Source organism: Furipterus horrens, unplaced genomic scaffold (genome assembly GCF_987537825.1).
Source record: "Furipterus horrens unplaced genomic scaffold, mFurHor1.1.pri manual_scaffold_4, whole genome shotgun sequence".
In the NCBI taxonomy this organism is placed as follows: Eukaryota; Metazoa; Chordata; class Mammalia; order Chiroptera; family Furipteridae; genus Furipterus; species Furipterus horrens.
The window spans coordinates 131,555,307-131,578,289 of record NW_028327174.1 but is presented as its reverse complement, the minus strand read 5'-3'; the positions used below and the strand labels follow the sequence as shown (position 1 = coordinate 131,578,289).

General features: G+C 34.6%; 1 non-coding gene across 1 annotated transcript; it reads left to right on the top strand.

Moving 5' to 3' along the window:
* Positions 1–20,160: 20,160 nt before the first annotated feature.
* On the top strand, positions 20,161–20,287 carry LOC150012867 (small nucleolar RNA SNORA31). The gene has a single exon (XR_016510983.1). It is a non-coding gene; the product is annotated as a small nucleolar RNA SNORA31 (small nucleolar RNA).
* The last annotated feature ends 2,696 nt before the right edge of the window (positions 20,288–22,983 follow it).

The following is a 22,983-nucleotide window of genomic DNA, read 5'->3' as shown; positions in this document are numbered from 1 at the left end:
ACATATTATTTTTGTGATTAATCACTATGCTTTAATTATGTTCAATTTGTAACAATGAAAATACATCCTGCATATCAGATATTTACATTATGATTCATAACAGTAGCAAAATTACAGTTATGAAGTAGCAACGAAAATAATTTTATGGTTGGGGGTCATCACAACATGAGGAACTGTAGTAAAGGGTCGCGGCATTAGGAAGGTTGAGAACCACTGGTCTAACCTGTTGCTGAAAATTTTAAAGTGTTTAATAAAGATTTTTAAAAAGGAAGTGCTGTCATTACTACAAAATGTCTAGGAAATTGATCTTTGACTTTTAGGTAAATAATGCTGCTAGAAAGATATTAAATTTGGTTTCTGACCTGATGCTAATTTCTACACCTACAGATTTCTAGCTATGTAACACTGGGCTGGTGACTTACCTGACTTAGGAGCTTTAATTTTTAATCTGCACTATGGAAATAAATATCTATTTTATATAATTACTGTCATGATAAATGAGGTCTGTCCTGAAAATTCAACCATTGTTAAAATAAGGAGAATAGTTTGTGCAGCATCAATGTAACCTGTCTGCCAAAGACTTCTGCCTTTTCCCCAAACTAAAATCACCTTTGAAAGGGAAGAGATTTCAGATCATCGATGAGATTCAGGAAAATATGACAGAGCAGCTGCACATGATTGGGAAAACTGTGTGAGGTGCCAAAGTGTTTACTTTGAAGGGGACTGAGGCATCATCGTTTTATGTATGATGTTTCTTGTATCGTATATCTTCTTCAATAAATGTCTCTATTTTTCATATTACATGTCCTTCTGGACAGACCTCATATATAAAATGTTCATCATAGAGCAATCCTGATGCTAATTTCACTCCTCTTCTTATATTCCCCTTTTCACCTTCCATAATAATGCTTTAGGATAGTGGCTCTTCATATTTTGGGGCCACTGACTAGTTTGAAATGTATGAAATCAGTCTATCCATTTCATTTTTTAAATTATGTATATATTAAATACTAAACATACAAAACAGCCAGGTGATCATGGACCTCTTTTAGTTTCACCAGTGCTTCTGGCATTTACCTCTTTTTAAGGCACATAGCCCCAAAATTTGAATAGATTCACAACCCCATGATTGGAATGAAGGAACTGTTTAGGGGGAACTGATGTAACTAGATCACAGTAAAGCTGGACAGTGATGGCACTCCAGCCCATCCAGCCTAACAGGACACTTTAAGATCCTTTCCCCTCTCAGAAGATACAAATAAAAGCTTTCTGCATGCTCTCTGCAAATTATAATTTGCTTTATGTGAAACGTTCATTAATGTCTTTTATTTTCTTTTCCTGAGGCACACATTTCTGTCTATGCTTTTGGTAAATGGTTTCATGTTCTTCCATTATTTATTATTTGTAATTGTCAGATTTTTAATTGTATAATTAAGATGCTATTGGTCTTCACTAATACAAAAAGCAACAAAGTGTTGGGACAGTGTTTTACCAAATAAATTTCAAAGTCATTGAATATAAAATGAAATTTAAAGATTTCAAGATACAGGGTATGTTACATCTTTCATTCAGGAGCAAGCTTAGTCAGGTCTGGGAAATAATGAGTTTTGCTAATAGCTATTGGAACACAGACAATTATTATTGAATGAAATGACATTAGCCAGTGATCAATGTTTGAAATTGGGATTTTCAAAAAATAAAATTAGGGGCAAACAAGTAGACATTTTCCAGCCCTTCTCTATGAAGACAGCACTACTGAGAAATAAATAAAGCCAATTTAGAACAACAAGGAGTTTTCCTTGAGATAACAAAACTGAGGTTGAGAATATTTTGTGATTTGCATAAGGTCATGAGGTCATGTACTGACTGGGTATTTTCTACACCAACCTTGTTCCAGCCACTTCACTGTTTAGTTTTTTTTTTTCTTTCTTTTTTACTTTTCTAGTGTGTGTGTGTGTGTGTGTGTGTGTGCATGTGTGTGTGTGTGTTTGTGCATGTGCGTGTGTGTTTGTGCATGTGCGTGTGTGTGTGTGTGTGTGGTTGTGGGTTTTTTCCCCTTTATTTTTTAAAATTTTACTTTATTTTATTTTATTTTGTTCCTACACTTTGGGCATGCTACTGCTTGGCCCTGCTGATAGTATTATATAGTTTAGAAACCTATGTCCCAAGGAATGAAGGTTTTGGAAAGTAGATTAAGATATTCTCAGCAAATTTCATGAAGCTGTATTGAAGTAGATTTTTTGAAATACAGCAGAGTTTCTTACAAATGAATATTGATTTATACATATATGAGTTGTGTAGTTATAAAAATTCTGAATTTATATATATTAACATGATCACCTAAAACATATGCTCATAGGTACAATGTTGATGAAACCATATACAACTATTTGATCTTAAATTATTTTTATCCTCAGGATAAATTTTTCATTTTTTATTTCAGAGGAATTGTTTGAGCTTTGTTTTATTTTTCTCAGTGTTGTGACATGAAGCTTTTAGAAAATGCTTTTATGTTTCTCCTTGTACATGAACAGTATCGTGCAACAAGATTTTGGCCCTTTTCCCCTTTTAATGTGAGTAACTCTGAGACAGACGAGTTACTGGAACAAAGCATTCCCAATTCTCTCCGTGTGAAATTTGCTGACACCTGAACTGGCTTCTACTGGAATTTGTTTTTGGCTGATCTTTACATGACCTTTGAAATCCTGGCATCTGACCTGCCTCAGACTTGGACTTCATGGGTCTAAGCCGAGCTGCTTCAGGGACTTTGTCCTCCCAATCTAGTATTTTCTGGAACTCTCTGTCTGTCTTAACCCTGTGGAAGCCAAGATATGAGAAGCTAATACTTTCTGGACCTGTTTGTTGGTCTCAACACTATGAAAGTTAAGATATATAAAGAAAAATACCACACACCTCTTCCTAGTGGCTGCTTTGTCCCAGTGAATGAACCAGTGCTTGAAACATGCTCATTGAAGGGGAACAATGAACTAAACTGGAAAATGCCAGACACTGGGAGATCTTGGACACTGTATGAAAAAGAGTCCCAGCTCTTTTAAAGAGTTCTTCTAAATGAGCGATGGATAAAGTTAACAGATAGCTAGATTCAAATTTTAGAAAATATCTAAGACTATGGAGTTCAAAAATAGTATTAGAAATAATACATTCTTTCACATTCAGATGGACTTCTCAATTCTGATGTGGGCTATCGACAGCTGTGCCAACATTCTCCCAGGAACAAATGGGATCCTCACAGGGTTTCTGCCCAACTGGAAAAGGGAAATTCCATCCATCTCTTAATAAAGCATGAGCTCCAGAGATTTGCAACTCAATTTTGTAGACCTAATGAGTTTGAAGATGATTGGAATAAACATTGAAACTCTGGTAGTGGCTTAGCCGAATTCTGGCTGATCTATGTCCTCTGTGGTTTGCCCTTCACAGATGCAAACTCCTCACAGCTATCGCTAACCAAGATCATTAGTGCCATACAAAGCCAATTGAAAACAAGTCAAGTGACAGTCCTCGTTGTGTATCTTTAATTTACAAAGGGAAATTCTCTGGGCAGTTTTCATTAGCTTCCAGCAAGTTTAATTGGATGAAAACATTGCTTTCATGATCTTTGATACCATGTGTTGGTACAAATTAAAGCATAGCAGCTTCTAGTCACGGAACTTTGCTTTTCAAATGCCTCAAGAGGGTTAAGCTAGACAAAGGAGGGTCCTTAGCAGAATTATTACAAATCTCCAAGGGTGAAAATTGGTACTTATAAATCAAGATTCAGTACTAAACAGAAGAACAAAAGTTCAGATAAACATATGCATAATCAAACATTCATGAGAAACATATAATGTGTTCAAAAGAGATAGTGTAGTGAATTCAGAAGTGCTACACTACATGAAATGGTGACAGGTACTCTTATAGAAAGGTTTGTTTTAATATATCACAGTATATGAAACTTTTCTATGTGGTATCATAAAACATTGACAATTTTCTGACCAACCTGAATTTATATAATCACTGGTGGCCTATTAACTGAATTTGGTCAATAAGAAGTATTCAACTTTGATTATTTTTTTGTATGGTTACATTGATTACTCTGATGAAGCACTCTGTAGCCTAATAAATAAACTAATCTTCCATAGTTAGGAGAAGGTCAAGGGAGGAGGCTGCTAACTAAGATTTAATGTATTTGTCTACTAAGATAATTACAGTAGTCACTTCCAGATTTTTATGTTGAAAAATATGAATATGTTGATACATCGTGAGGTGGTCAGTTTTTGGAAAGTAGACTCTCACTAACCGCAATCGCAAATTCCTAAAGGAATTTCAATGATTAATTAGGAAATATCCCTAATTCTGCAGATCAGGATACTTAAGATTGGCTTTTAACGGTGTTCACTCCCCAAAAGAAAGTCATGCATCTCTTGACGAATTCCTAAAAAAGAGCAAGGAAAAATTTTAAGAGAAGTACATTATCCACTTTTACTATTTAGGGTTATATCAGCCAAACACGGTGAATTTTTGTGTCACCTATTAGCTCTTCTGGGCATTGACACGTTCAGACTTTTTCTCTTCACTGACTAGATTCCAGTGGGTAGGCTTGTGTCTTCATGTTGTGCAAAAGATTATTACCTTTAAAAAACAACTCCTTAATGAATGTATGGGTTCTTTTTGGAAACGTAATAAATATGAAGCATGGATATCTCCACTCCCTATTCCAATGGTCTTGACAAATAACAGAGCACTGGGACCCAGGCATGCAGATATCCCTCCTGAGAGTTTTTCAGGCTGCTAACGTCAGCCCATCAGGATGGGCAGAAAATCAGAAAAGTTTTGGTCCTGCACTGTTATGAATTTGTAAAACACTCTGGTCTTATTAAGAAAACATATCCATACAATCTTTTATGAAAAAATCTCCTCATAAATGGCAAACTCCTTTCAATGATTCTTAGTGATTTCAGATTCTGATAGTAACACTTTCAGGTTTGTCCTTATTTTCAGTGTGTGGATTCTACTTAGATCATGTGGTCCCAATATATGTAGTAATAATTCAACCAGACAATGGTCATTTAAGCAGAAAAATAAAAAAAAGTTTGGAAGCATTCAGGTGATGTCTAGAAAAACTTTAACATTTTGGGGTATAAATTATGCATGCAATTAAAATATTGTTAATAATTCATATGTTTAAATAGTCATAAACTGTAATATGATATACATTTGATTCAACTCAATTTTTAATTAGGAAAAAGTGAAATGATTTTTAGCATTAAAATATTTAATGATGTTTTAAATGAAAGATCATGCCAGTGGTTGTAAGGAATTAATTCTAATTTCTAGAATAAATCAGCAGCAAAACACATTTTTGATATTTAGAAAATGTTTTCTAAAAGAATAAAAAAGGCATTTGTATGCAAGCACATGCATTCCCTTCTTGTGCAAATCTCAAAAATGCTTTAATTTTCCTGAACATTTAATCGACATTACACATAGCCATGAAGGATTCGTACATAATCACGTTTATGTGAAAATGAAGGCTCCTGAGGAGCAGTGCAGACTTGAGCCAAACCAGGAAATTATAATAAGCAACTAAATAAATATTTAAGTAAAATGTGTGCTGCAATGATGGTGGTCTAAAGAGATGACTCTTAATAGATGCAGAAGGGACAAACGACAAAAAGAAATGCTGCTTGAATGTATCTTTCTCATTGTCCTCCAAAGTTCACAGTAGATGAAGAAATGTTTCTTCCAGCTCCTCCTTTTCTATGTCTGCCCAAGAAAAAATTTCATCATGTCTCATCATGCTCTGATTCTGAAAGCTTCTCACAGATTATTCCCCAGACACCTGTGGCCCTTAGCAGTGAATGGGAGGGGCGGGCGCGCAGAGGCTCCAGGCAACACCCTGAGCACCCCTACATAGTCTTTGTCTTGCTGCTTATTGAAACTGCTCCACTGGGCACTAATTCTCCCCCTGAACCAAATGGTAAAAGACTTAATAGATTTCAGACCATGTCCCTACGTGATTTTAATTCTTTTGATTCATAAAAGGCAGAATTTAACTCTCCCTTTAGTCGTAAAATTACACTGAATTCCATAGGATCCAGGCCAGGAAGCTATTCTCATTACCATACTTTGTTTAGAGCCATTGTCCTATTTAACTTTTCTAATTTTATGCTCTCAAACTGGGCACCAAACTCCCAGACTCACTCCTCCCTCAAGTCCTTGCCTTTCTAAAACACAATCCTCTTCATGGGTCTAGGTATGTTAATCTGAAATACTTAATGAATAATTCAGTCTTGTATGTGAGTGCCCATATCTCCTTTACTGATATTTTACATTATGAGACAGCTCAAACATGTCAAAGGTACAGAATGATCCATCAAAAAAAATTTCAAATAAGTTAAAAGAGAATTTTATTCAGATGTAATTCCCAAATCAGAGAACATAGCCCTTGGTATGAACCAAAGACACGTTCTGAGATGGAGGGTAAAACACAGTTTTTAAATGGAGACATAATGGTAGTGAAACAAGGTTATAAACTTACATCTTTCATTAACTGGTTAGTGGAAGGGCCTGAAGCTTCAATGGTAAGAACAGCGAGTAAAATATAATAAGCATTTGTTAACATTCTAGTTTTGGTTCAGGCTCACAGAACAAAGGCTTCAGTGGAACAATACCTGTGTAGGGTATATTGCTTATCAGCCACACAGAGGGTGTGATTTACCGAACAGTACAATCAGCACAGGAAGGCTGCTTGCCCTGTCGGCAGTTTCAGAGCTGAATAAAGCAAAGTTATGCCATGTAAGCAGCTTCGGACCTCAAGTTGCAAATATCCCAATGTCCGGCCATAAGTTATGATGGTAAATTTCTTATAAGTCTAATGTGCATAATTGAACATCACCTGTGGTACCAAGGTGAGCAGACTGAGGCAGAGTGTGCAGGGAGAAAGACATAGGATCAAGAATTGAGTTCTCTGGGTTTGAAGCATAACTCTGCCATATACTAGCTGAGTGACTGAGTGACCCCAGGTAAGTTGCTTACCTCTCTGTTTCTCAAAAAAACAAAACAAACAAAAAAAAAAAACCCTGCAAAATAAGGGTTAATTTAGAAACAAAATCCTAGGGTTATTGAGAGAAATAAATACTATATTAACATATATAAAACAGTCACATTATATCCTGACATTTAGTGAAGCACATTGTAGGTATTTCCAATTCTTACTTAAAAGTAAAAATTTATATTACAGTTAAATCATCCAATGTTTCCTCTATAAATACACCCCTCCTCATTCACTTCTAAGGTATCTATTATATTCAACTGAGTAAACGAAGATATTTATTATCTTCAACACATACATACCATGGTCTGTCTGGAAAAAGTCCAGCTATTGTTTATATAACAAGAACGATTTGCACAACACCATTGTAACCTGGCCAAGGAGAGTGGACTGGAATGCACATGCATGAACAATGATGACTTCACTGTACTAGTCAGTGGGGGCGGTAGATCCCATTGAGTGAGCATGTGTACTGTGTGGCTGTCACATTCAAAATGACTGAGTGAGTAGAGAAATTAATCTGCATCAAATTTTTCAGAACTGTTAAGTAAAACATTCCTTCTTTATAAGCCATACAATCTCTGGTATTTTGATATAATGGCCTCGACAGACTAAGACAAGTCAGTTTTTTCATCCTTCTTGTTCTGATCCTCACCAAAATTCTATTACTTAATAAACATTCTTCCAACTATTCCATAAATAATAATAACAGTTTAAGAGAGTGTGAATTGGTATGCAAATCCAAACACATGCACACTCACATGGACTCAAGACAATAATCTAATTTTCAAGATGGAATGCACTGGGAAGTAAATAAAACCCGTGGAGCATGACTTCCTCTTTACCTGGAATCCTGTGGGGATTATACTTATTGAAGATCCTCTGCTCATTAAAATGGCATCTCTTTTGAATTATTATAGATGCAAAACACACCCTATTGTCTTCATCCAGATTCTTCAAGTGTTTTGATAAATAATGTCCTCTGATTGAGTGTTTTGAAAAAGGAAGCTAACTGGGGAATGATAGAAGAACGGAGATTAACCTGGAAAGAAGGGGACAATTTTCAAACAGCAAGAAGCCTCCATATGAATAATGTGTGTCTCTCTAAGACCCACACTTTGACAACTAGTTGCTGCTTCATTCTAGCAAGCTGAAGTCTTTCTTTCTGATTAGGTCATATCTTTTAATGATCCTAATTTTTAGTGTCACATAGCAGAAACAACAATAAAGCAATGATAATAACAAAGCCTTTGGGGTATTGACATCACTTTCATATCTGCAAGTTGTATGGTTTTGTAAATTTTCTCCAGTTTGTAAATATGCAAAAGCAGGCTACTGGCTTTCTTTCCATACTGGAGCTTTTATCTAACAAATGGTATCATCAAAATCAGACAGTAGTAAGAGTTCCTTTTTCCCTCTCCTATAAAAATACTTTCATTTTTATTCTCCAACTGATTAAGTTTGAACTGTTTGCTTCAGAGATATTAAGACAGGAGATAGTTTATTTTTAAGGATGCTCTGTTGGTGCATTGTGGAGTAGAGTGTGAATATCATCTAATGAATCTGGACAGGTAAGTAGTTCATATCAATAATCCAAAGCCTGTGCTTCCTGAACCTCTGCATTCATCTCAGTTTCTCAGGTTGGAATAAAATATGGGATGTAATCACTGTGAAGCCACATGTTTTCCTTAACTCTCCTGTAAGCTCTAACATTCCAGATGTCTCTCCTCCTTACTTGATGGTTCTTACCACCAACATACCCACTGTGGATTATTCTCCATATTTACCTGAATATAGAGAGCATCTTTCCAGTCTCTCCCTTGATGCCAATGGGAACCAAACACTTTGACCATTTATTTTATGGCAAAACAGACAGATATATAGGAAATTACAAACTTGGAGATGTTAAAAAATGTTCTAGACATGCTCCTTGGTTAACAGTCCCTGACTCCCTTCTGGGATGGTAACTAGACACCATATTGTCTTCATGGCTCCGAGAAGACTGATTCTTCCCTATTGTGAACTGCAGAGGCAATCCATGGAAGAAAAAAATAAATGCCTGTTTTTCTCATTTGAGCAGCTTACATGTCTGGGAATTTATGCTAAGTAATACTAATTTTCTTAAGCCTCTGTACCTCAGTGAAAAACCCTTTGAACATTTCTTGCCTATCTAGAGAGTCAAGGAGAAAGTAGATTCTTTGTGTCCCATCTGTTACCTAAATGCTTTATATGGGGAGAAATGCATTATTGGTATTTTGGGAAATTCTTCATTGCTTTTGGTTAGTACACAGTAGAACTTGTAAATTAACAAAACAAGTACTTCCCTAAACTCTGCCTCTTATATATACAAAAAAATTCTGTGTGAATGTGAACTTAACCATAACGTATTGTAAAAGTGAAAGATATCTATAAACATTGTATGAACATGGTGATTGTAGACATCTATCTCACAATTTTTTACACAACTTTTGTTTTAAATATTTAAAGTGTATGGAGACAGAACTTCTGGTTTTATTAATCTGAATGTAAATATTTCATATGACACTTTTGTCTGCCATAAATTTACTGCTCATTATCTTTGATGGGATCTATAATTTATGATAATATTAAAATTAAGTATCAGTTTCAATTGAACTATTAAATTATGCAATTAAAAGTTAATCCAGTGATATGCAGGTAGTAGTACATTCATCCTATTAACTCATGTTAGCTTTCTGTTACTCATCAAAATTATTTATTCAGATTGTATGGTGTGAGTCCAAAAGGAAAAATGAGTAAGCACACAAGTTATGTGTATTCTTTTTAAATTGATTTTTATGCATTCAGAACATGTTAAATATAAATTGCACCTTAGGTGATTTAATGTTCAAGTTACAGATGGAAAAATCCTCTGATCAAACCCCAATTTATGTATTTCTAGTCACCAGAACTATAAATCTAGGAATTTATTATAGCACCAGATCCATCACTAATGAGTTGGCCAAGTAATAGAAATTCTTCCACCTTTTATTATCTTCATATCTGAAATACCAAATATGGAGGCCAGGTAGATACTTTCTAAAGTAATTATGGTCCTAATTTTCTGTGATTGCATCTGTAGATATTCTAACAAGACTATTTGCCTTCTTAGTTTAGAAGTGCAGATTAAAATTAATATCTTTGATCCCCTAGAAGAACTATTTCTGTAATTTGATTTGGGGATCCTATACTGTAAAGGGAGAATGGTTACTATATGAGCTCTTAGATTAAAAAATAATATTCTAACATGCATTTACATTGCACATGGCACAAATTTCAAGTACATAAATATAATTCCTCTAGTTTTCTCTCCAGAGTCAAGGAGTAAGCAGTTCTGTGGAATATTAAAAGTGCAATATTGATTTCTGGCTAATTAATGGTATGATTTAGACATATTAATTGCTGCAGTTTTTCCGAGTGCATTGAATAATTGGTGATCAGTGGTTTGGTAGGAATGTTCAGTTAATGGTCAAGACGTACAGTAAGATGATAGACAGAAAGTGTGCCTAGAAATCTTAAAGTGGTTTGATACCCCTAAAATGTGTTACCATTGAATGAATAGAAGAAATGACTCAAGTGGAAAGGAATATAAGGTGAATGGTCAAGCATTTCTACTTTAGGGAAAACAGATTCATATGTTCATACTACAAAGATTTTTCAGGAAAGACATTCAACTTAAACCCAGGCAGAAAGTCATTTGTTTATTCCTGAAGATGACAATTCTGACAATTATTCCAAACAAACCCTCTGTGATGAGTAAAATGAGGCAAAGTAGCCAATGGCTTCATCCTTTCTACACCAAGTGTGATCTGCTGATGAGTGTCCTGAGAGTTGGTTATAAATGAAGAATCTCAAGCATGCTTCTTCTAGAACTAGTAAGTCAGAATATGCTTTTAACAAGACAGATACACAGTTTAAAGCTTGTAAAGCACTTGCTTGCAATCCTGTTAACTTTAAAAATATTATTCTCCCCAAATCGGCCCAAAACAGCTAGTAATTAGTGTCCTCTTTTTCTGGAGGTCGTGACAAATTGCTTGAGCATGGAGGGCGACTTTTCCAGGGGAGACATTCTCTCATGTAGTTTCCTCCTGAAGGTCAGAGGCCCGCAAACAAGGTAATGTTTCCCGGGAGAGTTGCTGCTCCACCTTCTCTTCTGGCCTGTTTCCTACTCTGAGGTTTGCACTTGGAAGTTTCCTAAGGGAAAGGAACAAAGCCTCTAACCTCATCACTCTTCACCTCAAGCACTTTTATGTCAAATCCTAGCCTCAAGGCAGAGTTTCCATCACTGAAAATTTTGAAATGTTAAGGAAACAAAAAGGGAACACTTGGGACCTTTTTTTCTTATTTTTTTCTTAATAGGAAAGGATCCATTACTTCTTGTAAACCTCTGTAACTCAATCACAGAAACTTCTCTTTCCCTGGCCAAAATGCCTTTTTACTTCTGGATGTAACACAAACTCTTTTCCCTTTGTAATACAGACTAAGCCAGATTTTTTTGTTTGTTTGTTTGTTTGTTTTTGAGTCTCAGAGAACCATAATTCTTTTTATAGCATTCATCTAAATGTATAATACATTCATTGTGACATTAATTATTACTATCTTGACACTAGAAAACAGCAAGCACCTTTTATTTCTGTGGATTCCATCTACTTAGCCCAATGAATGACCCATAGTAAGCACTTAACATTATTTGTGAATTAAATTAATGAAAGGATGTTAAGTAATTGCTCAAAATTTTAGTCATGAGATGTTTCCAATGATAGATTTCATGCTTTTTCTTCTACACCAATGTTTTCTTCAACCTGGCTGTATCCCTAACCAATTACATCAGAATCTGAATATGGACGCTTGTGTTGATACTGTTAAGGTCCTCCAAATATTCACATGAGTAGCTATGGTTAAGTGCTACACTCTGTACTTTGCTGTCTCTTCTAATATAATGAAACAAAATATTCCAATATTATAAGCAAAAATAGCAATTGAAGAGGTCAAAATAAACTTGCCAACTGGTAGGAAAGCACATGGAATGAAAAACGTTCAGTCTAAAGTAATGATATGTCAAAAGGAACTTGCTATCTGCCTTTAATTATTTAAAGGGTTTTTTTATTACTGGGATGAGAGTTATTCCATGTATTCTCAGGAGGCAGAACCCAGCCATATGTATGCAAATTTCAGGAAGGCAGTTTGGGGCTCAATATGAGGAAAAACTCTTTTAGAACTATAACAATGAAAATATATTGGACCCATTTTGGAGGTGGTGAGGTGTTTAGGTAAAGCTTGGTGGAGGCGTTGGTGTGGTCCAAATGCTGAATTAGGTTAGTTAGAATATAGCTGCATGGGATTCTGGGATTCTGTCTCAGAATATCCATATGTTTTATTAAAATTTATTATTAATAAGATTAAAATAATGATAATGAATATTTGTTGACTGTTTAATGTAGGCCAAGCACTAACTTAAACAATGTATATCATAGTATTACCTCTGATAAGCCTCATAACTTGATGATGCTGGTATAATTATCAGCCCTATTTTAATGAGGAGTAAACAGAGAGAGATCAGTAAATATGTACAAGTTAATTAGCCAGAAATTATTGAAACAGATATTCAAACTCATGCAGTCTAACCTTGAAGCCTGAGTTCTAGGTCATTTGGTTACAATTATTCACAAAGTTTATTGATATTTATCAAATAATTGAATACTGATGATAGTTTCTTAGGCATACCTACTTTCGGACACACAAACAAGCCATTATAGAAAAAAAGATTAAATTCAATTCTTCACTTAAAAATTGAGAGATTGCAACCATATATTTGATTTAGCAAAGGATGAAACTCTGTTTTGATGGCTTAAGATGTTAAAGATATATGTTTCATATCACCATCAAGTGATTAAAGGACCAGCTGAAGTGAAGCTTCTTAAAACCTCAACTCAGAAGTTTCACTAAAACACATTTTATATTCTTCTAAATAACATTGCTAAAAATTTTAAAGGACAATAAAATACTTTGTTTTTCTGGATCTTCCTAGATTTTCTGTTATGAGATCTGTATTAAACCCAAAGTTGAATTAGTTTTGGAACTGGGAGGCTAGTGTGAGTGGGTTTGCATGTGTCATTATGTGGTTAAATATGCACGTCTTACATATTGTGTGAAATGGATAGCCCTGGGTATGTATTATCTAATGATCATTCTAGAAACTATATCCTTTAAGGATAAATAAAAAGAAGTTAAATACTTTGGCTTTCAGGTTGGAAAATAAAAAGTATCTTTCAGATTAACTTTGTGAACTTTTGCAGTTTATTCTTAGAATTTCAGTTTACTCCTCTCCAAAGTGGAGAAAATTATACCAACTTCAATAAATTCAATGAAGTAAAATGAAATAATTATCTAAAATTCTTGGCACATTTCCTGGTTCTCAGCATATGTTAAGCAAGTTTTAATTGCCTTTATTTTACTTTCTTTTATTCTTTGTTCTGTCATCTTTAAAATGGGGCCAATAAATCTCCCTGACTTATTACATAGTTCAGTTGTAAAGATAAAAAATGAATTTATGTATGTTCAATAGCTATGAAAACTATAATTTGCTGTTTACGATGATAACTATTAGCCATTCCTCTTTTAATTATTTAGTTGTCTATCATTGTTGAGATGCTCTTGTATTTGAGTCTCCAGGAAAAAAAAAAAAAAAAAGTCTACTCTGTAGAGATATTCTGAGGAAAGAAAGAAAAGAAAAAAAAATTCACAAAGTTAGATATTCACCTGAGCTTTCCCAGGAAGAAAATAAAAACTGCAAATTCTAAAAGCATATTGCTACATTCTGTTAAGATTTGTTCTTGTTTCCCTGTACAATTTCAGTATTAAAGAGCAAGGGAGTTCACTCTTACAGCCAAAGGAAATCTCTCTTCTCTGTTTTTTCTTATTAGGGGTAAGTTCACCCAGCCATTGTCTACAGAGGGTGAATATTTCCACTAATACCAGAAAAACTGACCCATATCTCATGTTATTCATGCTTATTAAGTCTACGCTCTTCCCATTATCTTTTCCTTATAAATATAAGCTTCATTTCCATGCATTCATTATTTTAGTTCAATTCAAAAACTTTACTACAATAATGAACTGCTCGTGTTTGTGTTTTTCTTTATTAGAACTGCATGCACAGAAAAGATGCTAAGTTTGGTATAAATTTAGACCAATAGCTTGAATGGAAAACTATTCAGGACAATAACAACATAGTTGTTTTTCTCCAAATAAATTATGCCTATATTTACCTGATAGCAACAAAGACACAGGACTATGTTTTAGAAAGCATATTCATTATTATGAAGTTTTCAACAAATAAGGCAAAATGTATTATGTTTTATTTAGTAGTGCATTTACAGAATTGTTAATAAAAAGTATATTTACTTCAAAGAAAAGGTGTAGCACTGTTATTTATTATATACATGGTCAAGGAAAAAACGACTACATTAGATTTTAATCCAATACCTTACACTAGCAGAAATTGTGGAGTTAAATTTCTCAGGGAGTAGGGATGAATTCCCATGTAATCAACGTAATGAAACTAAATAAATCATCATCATGGATAAAAAGAATAGTTCAGTGAATATGTCCTTCTGTACATGACTTTTTCAAACATTTAAAAAATTCAATCAGCTGTATTGTTCAGTTTAGAGAATCAATTGTATCTTTCATTTACCAAGGGATACTTAGAAACTAATTTCAGTCATCCAGTAATTATCCTGGTAAGTTTCTCCTGTAAACAAAATATAAATTGGTGGTGATTTTCTATATTCTGAATGCTATTTCAAAGGAAGTTCCTTACATCTGTCACAGCACTATGTGGTTTATTCTAAGATTCATCTATGTTTTTTTTTGTTTTGTTTTGTTTTGCATTTTGGGGGCGGTAACAAAATTGTGGTTTATTGAAAAGGACAGGGCCTTTTTGGTTAGGCAGAACTCAGTCTTAGTTTTACTACTGTTATTAACTTTGGACAAGCTTCCCAAACATTTTGAATCTCAACTTTCTCATTTATAAAACCAGTGAAATGAAATCTACCTTGCAATGATTAGAGTTAAAAAAGGTCAGCACAGTACCTGACACTTAGCAAGTGCTAATTACTATTATTTGAGTAAATGAAATCTTCATTTACGAATACCGGCTTAACCCGAAATATGTGATGTACTATTCTGAAGCATAAGGGATGACTAATGAAATATCCATGCATTTTTATTTTAAGTATGTTTTCCAGATCTCCAAAATAGCTCCAAAATATGCATCAGAATATTACAATAAAATTAAGAGCAATAAATTTGCATAAAAAGAATATTTGTTTAACCCTTAGACTCACTGTCTCCATTAAGAACTTCATGAACTTTTCTATTTAAAATTTTCTGAAACTGTTATTTCTTCTTCCACTTTTTCCCTTCAGAGCACCTTACAGAAGTGAAAAACGATTTATCTAGAATCATTCTGGCATGTCACAGTTCTATTTAACATTGTTGTGAATAAAATGACAGCTCACAAATCGCTGCCCTGTTCTTGGTCAGGGTTTTGGTGCACAGTTCAAATGAAATTTCAGCATTTTACTTAATGTCCAAAGTAATTTTGCAAAACAAATATAAGAAAAGAACATTTTGCTTCTGTATGCAAGACCCATATGCTCCATAAATATTATTTAGCATCTTCATGGTGCATTCTACATGCACTCTGCTTTATAATCATAGCTACAGCTATTAGCATAAAAATGCTTTTATCCGGTCTTCTTTTTCATGCTTTGGCTTTAAAATTTTATCCTCATTCATAGTTCAAGAACTTTGCAAACAAATAAGATGCTGCACAGAATACTTTAGGCAGCTTCGATTCAAGTACTAATCTGCACTTTATAGCATGAAACAAAAGTTAAACAAGCATATGGCCAAAGACTGGACCAAAAATATTATGCCATAAGACTTAAAAATAGAAATTATTAATTAAGGCCATTAACTATAAAATTATCACTTATGCTTCTCTTACAAAAATAAGGCTGCTCACAAAGATAAACTTATTTGTTCTCTGTGTATGTATATATAATTATATATTATATATTTGCCTTACATATTTTATTTAGTATATATGTATTTAGTTATGTGTGTGTGTGTATATATATATATATAGTTAGATATACACATTATATATATATTTAGATTAGCATATGTGTATAAAGTAATTGTATGGAGAAATATGTAGAGCTCTCTGTAGCTTATACATGTGGGGAAAACATTTGTTGGGAAACAAAGCAAAAAGGGGGATATAATGTGCCTCAAAAGCCACAGTTCCTACAGGGGGAAACCAACCCAATCCCAGCACAGATTTTTCTGGTTCTGAGATGGGAAAACACTTTCTGTGAATTATCAAAAATATAAATGATGAGGTGGAGGCAGATAAAACTTTTTTATAGATCTTTATTTTTAAGATTACACACAAACTATATTAAGTACTAGTCTTTGAGTCAAATTTTTATCTATAGAATATTGTTACCATATTATAAAGCTGCACATGTCTTTAGAGAGTCATTATTTTACATAACAGACATAATTTTAAAGCTCTGATTCAGAATTGCATTTTGGTAAAGAGATTTTATATTTTAAAAATAAGGCATTTTTATTTGTAATCTTACATTCAGGTAAACAGAAAATTTTAATTGTACTGAAGTTCACAAAAAGAAAGAAGAAGAGAAAGACAACCAACTCATATTTTACAAAGAAGAGAAAACTTGCAATCTCGTCAACAATGATAACCAATTGGCCTATAAACCTGTCAACATGTACTCAATATTATCTGTCATCAGAAAATGCAAATTCAAATAACTGTCAGATATTACTACACATTATGATAATGATTAAAACAAACTAAAACACACACATATATTTTGTAAAAGAAACATATACAAGAATATTAATAGCAGCATGTATCATATGAGCTCCAAAAGAGAAATCATCTCAATGTTCATCAATAGTGTAATGAATAAATGTGTTGTGGTATATTGAAACAGCAAAATTCATTATGACAGTAACATTTCATGAACTCCAGCTACACAAAACAGCATGGGTACTTTCACAAACATAATGTTAGAAAGTCAGACCCACATATGAATTTCGAAATCAGGCATCACAGTTTTGGAGACAGAAGACAGAATCTCGGTTGCCTATAGGTGGTGATTGGGGAATACCAACCGGGAGGAACCATGAGGAGGACTTTCAGGGTGCTGATAATGTTTGACTCATGGCTGTGCTCATTATAAACCTTCATCTAGCTTCACACATATTATTTGTATATTTTTATGTTAGTTAGTATAGGCTCTTGAAAATCTCAAGAATAAGGGGACCTCCTACATAGAACAAATCACATCTTTATTAATAAAGCAGAGATATAGAATAAAGCTGCAAAAATGGCTGCATCTTCACTGTGAAATACAAGTTTTCAGTTACTCAGCTGACTGTCCCTTATATCTACTTCTCTTATAGCACTGTCACTCTGTATTATTGTGTTCATCCATGTGGCTTTTGATTAGCCTGGAAATTTCTCTTAAGAAATGAAAGAAATATGTGAAATTATTAATTTCTGTGTTGTACTCTTTAGCAAAAGGCAACATCAAAGTAAGGCTTATCTTTCCTGTGATCTGTTAGAATCTCTCTGCTAAGCCCCACTTCATGGTGCTGAGCAATTATCACTGAACCCACACCAGCAAGCGTGTCTGTACTACATGACTCTGCCCTCAAACCTGAGCCCATGGCCACCACCATCAACACTGGACAAAGTACAGACACTAAAGCCAATCATACTTTCCCTTAATATTTTGTAAAGGTGCTTGAGGACTGGAATCAATTGCCTGTGCCTCCACCCTTCGGATGAAAATAGAAAAAAATAATTTTTTTTCTAAGCCAAAACAAACTTCTTTTCCAAGTACATAGCAGAGCACAGTGGCCAGTAAGCATATAAATTAAGAATGAAACAGAAAAATGAAGATGAAACCATGTTACCCTGAGAGCTGGAGATAAGTAGCTTCCTTTGTGTAAAATGTTATTTTTCTTTTAGCTCCACGTGCAGCCAGACTACTCTTCCCTTCTCTTACCAATAGATGCATCATTGTCTCTTAATGCAGCTTCTCTATGTTTCTGTACCTTGCAAATACCAAGCAAACAAACCCCAAACCCTTACTTTAAAACATATATATGTTGTTTCAAAAAATTATTTTTCTGAATATTCCAAAACTTTATCTAAGTATAAATCTATTTTTAAAATTATACTTTTTTTTGTTTCATTCTTCAAAATTGAAATAAATTAGCATTATCATTTTTACTTCTCTCAAATTAACCACAGAATGATATCTGTTTTACTAGAATGTGAGTCCCTTGAATGCAAAGAAATCTCCTTCTCTCTTTTATCACCAATGTTTAGGAGAGCCTGACACGAGGAAAGCTTCCAATAAACATTGACCAACTAAATGAATAAGTCTCCCTGACTGTGGTAAGCATGATAGCCACAGCATGGCATGACAGTGGGTACAGCTATCATGGAGTTTAGAGTGGATACCAGGGATTTGGTAAAGGATGTGCAAACCCTGAACAGGTATGAGTTTGGGAAAGCCTTGATGATTTTCTTCTGTCAAGAAACTGGCTCCATAACTCCAAAAATAATCTCAATTTAAAAAGTCATTTTGCTGTTCAAATAGTGGCTGACTCCCTCCCTCCCTCCTTCCTTCCTTCCTCCTTACCCTCCTTCCTTCCTTCCTTCCTCCCTTCATGCCTTCCTTCTTCTTTCCTGTGGCCATTAAAATAGGCTGTCTGGAAGTAAACACTTGAAAAACAAATGCTCTCTCTTATTCCTGCTTATGTTCCTGAATGCCTAATTTGAAGGCTCATGATTTGCTGAGGCAACACATTCAGACTGAGATGTGCATAGCAGCTGCATGTTTATGTCTGACCCACAGACAGGAGTATGTGTCCATAAAACACGAGAATGAGATGATCAAACTTTGAAATGAACAATAATGTATAAGCGGGTACATAATTGGCTTTGATGGACCTACAGTGGGTCCCGGATGCCAAAGATAGTGCAAGATACAAAATTTCAGTTTCTAAAGAGTTTAATTGATTTAAAACCTACAAACAACTACTATTTACTATTTGCTCTGTCTTATACAATCTGTCATCTTTCCGTTAAATCCCGTTTTTTCTTTAAGATATGAAAAGCCTGTGTCAAAAAAAGTTAAGTAAGTCATACACTCTTCATATGGCCACAAATAGTATCTCCCCTACATGCTAATCAGAAGTTTTTTTGTTGTCATTATATTTTGGAAGGAAAGAACATATAGATGGGTTTATGAAATAAGGAGTTAAGATAATGAAATGGAATAAGACATCGTTCTAAGCTGAAAGATCCAAAACACAGTGATGTGTTGCACGCATTGCTATGGTGTGTTTAATGTTGGGGGCGGGGAGTAGGTTTCTGGAATAACCACGGTATGTACAAATCTTGTATAATTTTACTATACTCAAACCTTACTATAAGAAGATTACTTCCTAAAAGTATTTAGGAAATATAAGGACTTTGGAATTTGAAAGACTTGCCACTGGAGGATGGGGGCAGGCCTGATGAGATCAGAACAGGTTGACAGGGTCTTCTCCCACTGTACTGGAAGGTCTGTTCTGCATCACGTGCACATGATATAAATGGAATAAGTGATAAGAGATATGACATGTGAAATTCCTCTGGTCATTTTTGCTTTGTATCTTCTGAATATTCCAAAAATATTTAGTCCCAGGATTTGGGTCTAAGTTATAGCTCTTTCTTCTAAAGAGTAGCCTTGTACACAAAAGGTAGATGTTGCAATCCCAAAGATGGATATATAACCTGAGACAATATTGTTGTTGTAATTGTTTTTGTTCTTTTTGCTATATCTCAGTGTAAGAGACAGTATACGTTAGAAAATATAATGTTTAGAAGTTTAGTTGAATTTTCCAGTGTTCATGATTTGTGAGACCAATAAATAATGTTTTATATAAAAACTGTCCCAAAATTCAGAATCTGGGTCACTTAAGAAAGTCTTTGACTGCATCCACTGATAGACCTTGAACAACCTAATGTTCTTTTGGTTTGCACTAGGATGCGAAAGAAAAAAATCCCTGCGCTTTCTGTCTGTCTTTGTGGCAGCCCAGATTGAATAGGGGACTACATCTGAAAAAAAAAAAAAAAAGAAAGTCTTTGAGTAAAGGTATTGCTCAGAAGATGCCCAATTGTATAGGTAGTTGTGGTGAGGTTTAAGTCAACTCACTTTTTTGTAGTTCAGAGTGGTAATTGTATAAGTTCACAATTTTGTTTTTGAACATAGGATGCAATAATTTGTTCTTGGAAATAAAATTCTATGATGATTTTGTAGTCAAGGAGATTTAGAATTAATAGTATTCTATATGCTAAATGGGTCAGGAAACCTTTCAAATATTTTAATATCTTGGTCTAAATAAAGATATTACATCTAATTCTTAAAAATTATGGTGAGAAATACAATAAGCTGTATAAAGTGTTTAAACTCCCTGGCACATGGTAAGTGATCAATAATTTTTGTTTATATTTTGCTCATAATTATAAAGATAATACTGATATAATCTCACACAAAAACATGAAAGTCTATACTAATATTAGGATATTAGGCAACATTAAATAATCATTAATAACAATTTATTACACAGAAAAGTATTTAATGGGGAATTCTCATTGTTGCAGATGTAATTCATTAAGAGAGGTCATAATGGAATTGGGTGGGCTCCTCATCTAATGTACATCTGGTGTCCTTATGAAGAAAAGTCCATTTGAAGAGACAGACACACACACAGGGAGAACATCATGTAATTAGGGTAATTCTTTTATAAGCCAAAGAAAGCTGAACATTGCCATTAAACCATCAGATTTAAGTAAGAGTTTTTTCTATGTTCTATGCAACAAATCCTTTTTTCATAACTTTCAGAAGGAACTGAATCTGCTGATATCTTGATCTCAGACTTCTAGCCTCTATAACTGTAAAAACATAATTATCTGATCTTTAAACCACCCACTTTGTGGTACCTTGTTACAGAAGCCCTAGCAAAATAATACATATATCTTGATTTTGTGCTTGTATTTAAGAGTATAGTCCTGGCTGGTTTAGCTCAGTGGATTGAGCGTCGGCCTGCGAGCTAAGTGTCGCTGGTTCAATCTTCCAGTCAGGGCACATCAGAGAAGGAAAACTCTGACTCCAAAAAACCTCCGCTGCCTTGCGGCATACCTCTTCAGGGGAAAGGCTAAGGGAGTAAACCCCGACAGAAAATCTGGAGCCGGAGTCCCTAAGGCGGTTTGACGTTGTAGTCAACACCGGCAACTCCTGCGGCGCACCTGAAGCCAAGCTGTATCGACTCCGTCTTTCCCTTGGACCCTTCAGCTGCGAAGAGAGGGGGGGTCTGCTGCATGGGCAACAGCAGACCCTCCATATTACCCTGCCCAGGCTCTGTAGCTTCAGCGTCATCGCAAGATGTCGATTCAACACGGGAGAAGACAGATGCCGTGTCACTCCCGAGTCGGACTGCGCGGCCATTCTCGGCGGTGCAGATGGACTCTTGGGAAGCTACACCATCGTCTCTCAAGACGGACGGCTGCCGACGACGATTTAAGAGTATCTTCACTGTATGCAGAATCCAAGGAAAACTGAAAAAGAGTTTGTTTTGTTTATTTAATTGTAAGTGCTTAGAAGATGCTTTTCCAGTGTTTTTCAGATAAAACAATAGTACCTATTCTCAATTATGTACTATGTATGTAATATGTCTGTTATCTTTCCCTACTTTCAAAATTTTATCTTTAACTTTGTTTTTTCGTAGTTTGGCCATGATGTGTCTAGGTCTGTTCCTTTTATAGTTATTCTACCTAAGTTTGCTAAGCATCATGAATCTGAAAGTAGATGTTTTTTCAGTTTGTTTAAATATTTGAACAACTATTTTAACAAATATGCTTCTGCCTCGTTCTTTCTTCCCCTTCTAAGTCTCCTATTTCATGTATATCAGATCAATGGGGAACACAATTTTCATTCAGTTAGATCTGACACTTGTTTTTGACTAATTTTGGCATCTGAATCCAAAAATGACCCCAGTTTTTCTCTATCATGCCAACTTCTTAAGGTACAGGATATCCCCCCTTTGTCCCAAAAATCATACAAAATGTACATACAAAGGAAAATAAAGAAAAAAATTACCTGAATATACCATTTATTTAGAGTTATTTTATTTGTATAAAGCCTATATCTTGTTACTGTTAGTCAAATTGTGTACAAGTAGTGAAGTTCTGCTACCAAACATACATATTAAGATATTTTATCTTTTCAAATGACAGGCTAGGAAATGCAAAAATGATATACTTGAAACAATCTCCTTCTGTTGGCAAAGCTTTAACAAATTGCTTCATAAGACCCAGTTTTTTTTGCAGAAGTGGGAATATAATGTTCTTTCTGTCAACAAGTGGCTCATGTAGAATGTTTGGATCACCAGATTTGAGGTCAGATCTTGGAGGCCATTTTGACTCCACCCAATGCTTCTCATGAGCTCTGCTGTCCCACATACACAGAAAGTAGGGATACTTGGTATATCTGTGTTGCTAAATAAGAAGGAAGCAGACCATTTTAAGATCAACACAGATGATCCAATTGTGCTCGTGTTGTTGCAACAGATCAATGACTCTCTTTATGTCTTCATATTCTTCATAAAAATAAACCGAATGTCCAATTGGGACTGCACCAAATCAATTCCCATTGTGGAGGAAGACACACTTCAAGCTCCGCTTTGAGCTATCGATGAATACTTGCCATTCAGTTGTGTTCTAGATTGGAATTCCAAATTCCTCCATTAAACCATGT